This window comes from Hibiscus syriacus, unplaced genomic scaffold (assembly GCF_006381635.1).
Source record: "Hibiscus syriacus cultivar Baekdansim isolate YM2019G1 unplaced genomic scaffold, ASM638163v2 tig00113725_pilon, whole genome shotgun sequence".
In the NCBI taxonomy this organism is placed as follows: domain Eukaryota; kingdom Viridiplantae; phylum Streptophyta; class Magnoliopsida; order Malvales; family Malvaceae; genus Hibiscus; species Hibiscus syriacus.
The window spans coordinates 14,927,632-14,935,854 of NW_024063471.1; the positions used below are offsets into that span (position 1 = coordinate 14,927,632).

At 36.4% G+C, this 8,223-nt stretch overlaps 1 pseudogene; it reads right to left on the minus strand.

Annotated features, from left to right (window-relative positions):
* Positions 1-357: 357 nt before the first annotated feature.
* LOC120187481 lies at positions 358-1,547 on the minus strand (annotated as a pseudogene).
* Between the last annotated feature and the right edge of the window lie 6,676 nt (positions 1,548-8,223).

An 8,223-nucleotide genomic window follows, 5' to 3' on the forward strand; every position in this document is an offset into this window, starting at 1 on the left:
TAAGATATAACGAATGACAAACTTCATTAGATCAAGTGGGATGTAGAAAATAACACTGTAAATCTATATGAAACTAGCCTATTCCCATCCTATTCCTTGAATCCTTGCAAATCCCCAGTTTGTATATACAACAATTAAAGTGGCAACCAACTGTGCAATAATAAAGGCAGTGACCAGTAGCAGTCCGGGATGCTCAACATAAGACTAGCTATGTGATCTAGTCACAAAAATTAGAGTCTGGCTCACAATACTCACTTGTAAATATAAAGCACTCATCATTTGATCATCCCTGTCCCTTAGAGACCTTACATCAATTTTTTCTGAGAGTAAGTCGGTATCATGCATAACCCAGAAGAAAATGATACTCATCAATGCCAAGTAGCCTCCAAGCACAATTCTGGTGGCAAATATTTCTTTCAATTTCCAGCATCAGGCAAGGGAGACAGCTTTACTCTGTCCTTTGAGATTGTCATGATGGTTCCATCGTTTAGAATGGAAATGATCAGAACCATAAATGGTGAAAAATTGAACTTTCATATGAGAACAATAAACACAACTCAAACACAATACAGATAATAATTGAGACTGCATAGATAGTGTAGTTATTCATCCTCTGGAAAATGGCTCTGCTAGTTAACACCACACTAATAATAATGCTTAGTCCAGGTTCTGTAAGAACAATATCTGGAGTGCTCCGTGCCGCATCAGTATCATCAGTATCAACATTCTTCAAAGCAGGAGCATCATTAACACCATCTCTAATCATTTCACAAATGTGTTTCATCTCTTGCAACTTCTTCAATATTTCGTATTTGTCCTCCGGAAAGACGCCAACAAACTTATCTGCCTTCTCAATCAACTCTTCTATGGGAAGGGTAGTTATGCTTGCATCATTGTCTTGGCTAAGCAAAGAAACAGATGGATACATGTTTGTTCTCATTCTTAGTTGTTGTCCAGTCTCTTTTTCAATGGCAATTTGATCACATGTAACCATCTTGACATTGATACCAAGATTAAGAGCTCTATGAATGGTCTTTGCACAGTCATGCCTTGAAGGATCAAACAGAGGCAACAAACCAACAAATTGTCAGAGTATCATCACCTTCTTTTATTTTTCTGGCACATGTTGTTCTACAACACCGAATGACCGAAGTCCATGATATGTAAACTTATCTATGATAGAATGAACATTCTTCTTAACATGTTCTTTTGCATTGAAAAGGGTTAAGATCTGTTCAATAACACTTTTTCTTACTCGGTGCCAGTTACCATTTGAATCAATTAAGAATTCCAACAATGGCAGCATCAAGGGCATCTTGATTTTCAAATCTAGAGGCTATTGCTACAAGCAGGACAACATGCTCCTTGTCGACATCCTTTACAAATACCTCAATCAAGTTTCTATCAGCACTCAGTTTGTTAAGAGTCAATGTTCCCATCTTATCACTATAAAGGACATCCATACCGACCATTTCTTCAATGACAATCATTCGTTTGATAATAACACCCTGCTGAGACAGCATGTGAGACCCGATTTCCATGGTCATAGTTTTCAAAAACAAGGATCTAAAACGAAACAGTGGTCTACTTTAGACTCAACCATCTGAGCAAATACATGTTTGTAAAGTGGACTGTCTTGTAATGTGAAAGCTTTTATCACTGGTGAAAATTGTTCTATGATATCCATCGTTGGGATCAATATTTTTGCATATGCATTTACATATTTTCATTTTGCATCTGCATTTCATTTTTAAGCATTTTCATAAAAAAATAGGGAGCTAATTCATGGAGAATTCTATGAAGCAGACCTAACCACATGACACTACATGGAAGCAAAAAGTTAAAATTAGTACAATTAGAGGTTGTTTAGGTGGTTGTAGGACTGAGCCTTCCAGAATAATCTGAGAAAAGAGTTCTCATATCCTGAGGGTTACGATGTTGATCTCCTGTATAACGACTACATATGAAGCTCCAGATATTCTTTTGAAAATTGTAAGGCACTAAAGCGTAAGATCCAGAACCTGATGGATTCAGGGGCATGAACAATCGAAGAAGAATGACAGAATGGGGGCATGGCATCTACCACATTGCAATGAGAACATTGTTTTGTTTGAAATCGTTTTTGTTCTGTCTTTATATTTGTTTAATCTTTTAAATGGCTGAACTTATGCTACCTTCTAAGGTTGAATAATTGAGCAAATTTTAATCTTTAGTTATTCGAATATTGAATGAATTAAGGATTCTTTTAATTATTCAAGAATTATAGATTTTTGACATATGGCAAGATCATACCTTTCTTATACTGTATAAAAAAACCCCCCGTCAATTTTTTGACCCAAAACAATTCATGGATACACAAAGAGTCATACCTATACCTTTCTTTGAGTCAATAAAGTCACACCATTGTCTTTTTAGACGCAAAACTGACATATTATAAACCAATAAAACCTAAGGCATTGAGTACAAGATGTTCACTTGAACATGAACCTTCCTACTAGAAGACACAACTGGGAGCATCTCGCATCAATTTTCTGAAGTTGATCTTGTACAATTGAGGCATGCCGGGAGCAAGAAGAAGAAAAGGAGAATGAATTCGAAATAATTCTATAATGCATTAATTATAATGTTTTCATGTGAATAGAATTAATCCTGAAAATCTATCCCCCTTGGGATACCTCTTCTTCTAAGACTTCTGTGTATGAGATGATGAATGACTTTGTTTTATTTACCCACATATGTATATATATATCTCTTGTTGTCCCCTTTTGAGCCTATAGTATTTTTCTTCTGATTCAACCCTAACGAAGGATCACCCTCCACACTGGGGGGTAAGGTGGAATAAATTTGCTCACATGAGTGAAGACATCAATCCAGAGTAGATATCGAAAGATGAAACAAATGCCAAGTTCGGATGTGTGTAGACTACTGGTATCTCAACTGAGCAAGTCCCAAAGATAATTTTCCACTGCCATATATTGACACATTAGTTGACAATACAGATGGTCATGCTCTTTTATCCTTCATCGATGATTTTTTAGGGTACAATCAAATCAAAGTGAACCTATAGGGAAAAGAAAACGTTTGTGATAATGTGGGGGACCTTTTGTTACAAGGTGATGCCCTTTGGACTCAAGAATGTCGGGGTAACATATCAAAGAGCCATAGTTACTTTGTTCCATGACTTGATGCATAAAGAAATAAAAGTATATGTGGATGATATGATTGCCAAACCACAAACTGAAGAAGAACATGTGAAGGTCCTAAGGAAGCTATTTTTAAGATTGAGAAAATACCAGCTCAAACTTAATCTAGCCAAGTGCACTTTTGAAGCTACTTCAGAGAAATTATTGGGATTTGTAGTCAGTGAAAATGGGATGGAGATTAATCCTGATAAAGTCAAAGCAATCTTGGAATTACTAACCCCTAGAATGCAAAAATAAGTACGAGGATTTCTGGGGAGGTTAAATTATATTGCTAGACATCTCTCAATTAACTGAGAAGTGTGATCCAGTCTTCCGACTATTGAGAAAGCAAAACCCAGGAGAATGGGATGATAGTTGCCAAGAATGTTGTGATAAAATTAAGCATTACTTGACTAGTGATCCGGTTTTAATGCCACCAATCCCAAACAAACCATTGATCTTATACTTGACTGTCTTTGAGAAGTCAATGGGATGTGTATTGGCATAACATGATGAAACTGGAAGAAGAGAACGAGCTATTTACTATCTCAGTAAGAAATTCAATGACTGTGAGAGTCGATATTCCTCAATTGAAAAGTTGTATCGTGTTTTGGTATGGACTACTAAGAGACTGAGACAATATTTGTTGTATCACACCACTTGGTTGATATCAAGGTTGGATCCACTAAAATACTTGATAGAATCAATTGCTTTAACCAGAAGAATGACAATATGACAAATGTTGTTGTCTGAATTTGACATAGTCTATAAGCAGTAAAATGAGTTGCTATTACTGATTTCATGGCAAGCAGAACATTTGAAGACTATGAGCCAGTAAAATTTGATTTTCCAAATGAGGACTTAATGAGTATATTTGTAGCAGAAGAAAATGCTCCGAATAATGAGGCTAGAAAATGAACTTTGATGGTGCCTCGAATGCTGTGGGACATGGAATTGGGGAAATACTAGTTTTACCAGAAGGAGATCATTATCCTTTTACTAGTAGGCTCACATTTGAATGCACAAACAACATGACATAATATGAAACATATATTTTGGGTATTCAAGTTGCAATTGAGAGCAAAATTAAAAGCTTAGAAGTATTTGGTGATTCTGCTCTGGTTATTTATCAACTTCGAGGGGAATGGATGACTCGAGACTCCAAACTGATAGAATACAAGGACTTGGTGATGAATTTGATCAAAGAGTTTGAAGAAATTTCTTTCACTTATTTTCCCCGTGAAGAAAATCAAATGGCAGATGCTCTGGCTATGTTGGCAGCCATGTTTAAGGCTGATGATTAATCTCGAATGATGCATATTCGAATGAGTATAAGAGAAATGCCAGCTCATTATTGCAACATTGAGGAAAAGGAAGAAGACGATCTCCCTTAGTATTATGATATTCTCCAGTATGTGAAGTACTGAGCTTATCCAGCTGAGGCAACTGAGAATGACAAACGAACTTCAAGAAGATTGGAAATAGAGTATGTTCTCGATGGAGACATTTTGTAAAAAAAAGCAAAGCTCAGATGCTTTTGAGATGTGTGGATAAAATTGAGGCCAAGAAAATACTTGAAGAAGTCCATGAAGTGGTTTGTGGAACATATGCAAATGAATTCACAATGGTTAGACAGATAATGAGATTTGGATATTATTGGTCTACTATGGAAAGAGATTGCATCAGATTTGCTCGAAGATGTCATATATGCCAGATCTATGATAACCAAATACATATTTCTCCTTCACCACTCCATGTAATGAATGCACCTTGGCCATTTTCAATGTGGGGCATCGATTTCATTGGAGCAATCTCACCGAAGACTTCAAATGGAAATCATTTTATCTTAGTGGCCATTGACTGCTTCATCAAATGGGTTGAAGCTTCCTCTTATACTAATGTCAGAAAAGGAGCAGTTTGTAGATTCTTAAAAAAAGAAATCATTTGCAGATATGGAATACTAGAAAGGATCATTACAGATAATACGTTGAATCTGAACAATGATTTAATGCAGGAATTCTACACAAAGTTGAAGATCAAACATCCCAGCTCGGCTCCTTATGCCAGAAAATGAATGGGGTAGTAGAGGCAGCAAATAAAAACATTAAGAAGATCATCACAAAAACAATTGAAACATATAGAGACTAGCATGATAAATTATCTTTTGCACTGCTTGCTTATCGCACCTCCGTTCGCACATCTACTGGGCAACACCATTTTCTTTGGTATATGGGATGAAAGTAGTTTTACCTGTTCAAGTAGAAATTTCTTCTTTGAGAGTATTGATGGAATTGAAACTTGATGAGACTGATTGGGTAAAAAGTAGATTTGATCAGTTTAATTTGATTGAAGAGAAAAGACAAGAGCTATTTGTCATGGCCAAATGTACCAAAAAGGATGATACGAACTTATGACAAGAAGGTCAAACCTCGAGAATTTCATGAAGATGATTTAGTGATGAAAAGGATCCTCCATATGCAAAAAAGACTTTCGAGGGAAGTGGATGCAAAAATGGGAAGGTCGTTATGTTGTAAAAAAAGGCCTTTTGAGGAGGAGCTTTGGTTTTGACTGAAATGGATGGAGACGATTTGCCTAATCCTGTGAATCCTGATTCAGTCAAGCGATATTACACTTGAAGAAGAAAAAGAAAAAGAAAAGAAGCAAAGAGAAAATAAACAAAGGAAAAGGGACAAGAAGAACATGTAAAGATTCCCTCGAGTCAAATGGCGCATCAAACTTCAAACAATGAAATTGATCAAGCACAATCATTCCAGAATCACTTCACTCGAAGATCATGGAGCATCTAGAGAGCATCAAGAGAGAGACACGTACGAGCATATTCAAATTGAGCAAGATAGGATTGAAGGCATCAGAATGAATTGATCATTGGTTTAATACCCTGAAACACTTATTTGGGCTTATTTATCATTTTCTTTCATAACCATGAACCATGGCCTACATTACGTGCCTTAAAAGTCATATCTAATCATGCATAGATATCTAAAACAGAAGAGATTATCTTCAAATTTCATCTCGCACATCAGGATTAATCTTTATTTGCAAAATGTTTTCTAAAATCTTTAATGCATGATAGAAAAATAACAAAGGGGCTTCAAGACGTAAATTCTTAATGACGTTTTGAAACCAAATGAGGATTCAAGTTAAAAACCTAAAAAGGTGGCTCGAATATAAAAATGGTGCGGCTGAGGCAATCACACAAATTCCAGTAGAGGAGTATACAAGCTACCCTATCAAATCAATGAGCATCAAAGAAACAAGAAGGTGTTCGTGTGTTGTGATTACTATAAATTATACGCAAATAATGTGCAAGTATACACAATCGCTCAAGTAATATAATGATGAGTGAGTATTGTCTCTACAAGGATTGGGTGAAATTACAAAAGTCTAACCAAAGCAATGCACTATTCTATCTAAGCATAGTTAGTCTTGATATATACAAATGTCACGGCAATGTAAATGTGTATACTGGTGGATATGTAGTGATGGTCTGATGGTGTATCAAAGGGAAATGCAATGGCAATTATGGATGTTTGATGTTGAGTATGGTGAAATGTCAAGGCAATGAAAAATGGTAAAAACAGTAAATAAAGATAAAATGAAAAGAAAATAATCCTCACGTGACAAGCTTCCAAGAGAATGAATGGTAGGAATTGATCTACGGATGCTAAACTTATTTCTCAAGTATATTTAAGCTAACTGGTCTTTACTTAGCTAACAGGTCTTTACTTACTCGACAGGGCTTTCCTAAAGTGTTCTAAAGAACCTAACAAAATAGGATGCAAAGGCATCTGCTCTCACTCAACGATGTTGGCCAACCTACCCTATTGATAAAGGCACCCTTTTTATTCGTTGAAATCCTATCCTAGCCTCTTCCGAGATCTAAGGGATTAAGTTATAATATTCCTAGGCCGGTTCAAAGCCCCTTGAAAATACTATAACAAATTGCTTATGAGGATCTTATCTTGCGTTTCTTCCGAATACTTACAAGTATTTTTAATCTAGGATTCTTCCGAATACCTAACCTTCATCTAAGAAATGGACATTTTCATGCCTCTTACAAGCCTAGATGGTGAAGCATTCATAAGCAAAGAAAATAAAGAACCAAAATAAACTTAAATATACCATTAAAAATAAAGTTCAAACAACCATTAAATCAACCACCACCAAATAAGTTAGTTCATGGTAGGGTTCAAAATATCCAAACACAAAGTCATGAAAATATTTGTTCCAACAACCCACAAATAAATATAAAATAGCAGCAAAAAGGGAAGTTGAGAAGAAGCCTTCGACGCGCCACCGGAGGTCTCCTCTCGGCCACCGTGAACCACCTAGATCGCTAGCTCATTTCGGCTCCTAGCTCGCCACTCCTTGGAGCTTTATCAATGGAGGAATATCCCAAGGAAGAAGAAAGGAAAAGAAAAAATAAAAATGTGATTTTTGCAACCGTATGTGTCCTCCTCTCTTTCCCCCATTTTTTTCTCCCCCATGAGGTGTCATATATAATAAAAAATATCTAGGGGTAATGATGAGGTTGTTGAGTGCAAAATACCCCTCATACCCCTAGAATCACATGTTGGGTGTGAACCTTATCCTCCAATTGGAAGTGGTCCTTTGGCAGCTCTGGCAGGCGGTTACAACAATCCTTCACGTGCAGAGACAGCTGTCCAGTGCCAGCTGTCCTTATGCAGAAATATTTTTTATTCTTTTTTCTGCGCCGGAAATGCCAAGGCATTTGAATCTGCTTTAGCAACGTGTGATGCTGCGGCATTACTTCCCAAAGAATCCTTTTTTCTTGCTATTCCCTGCACACCACAAACAAACTACACCTTTCCCTCAAATAGCACCATTAAGAAATAAAATAGCACAACCACCACAAATGCCTATATGCAACTACATGATCCTAAAATGCCTAAAATGAGCTTTTAAACAAACAATAACTTAAGTGAAAAAGGCCTTAAAAGTAGACTTTTTAGGAAGTTAACACACCCCCAAACTTAAGCTATTGCTTGTCCTCAAGCAA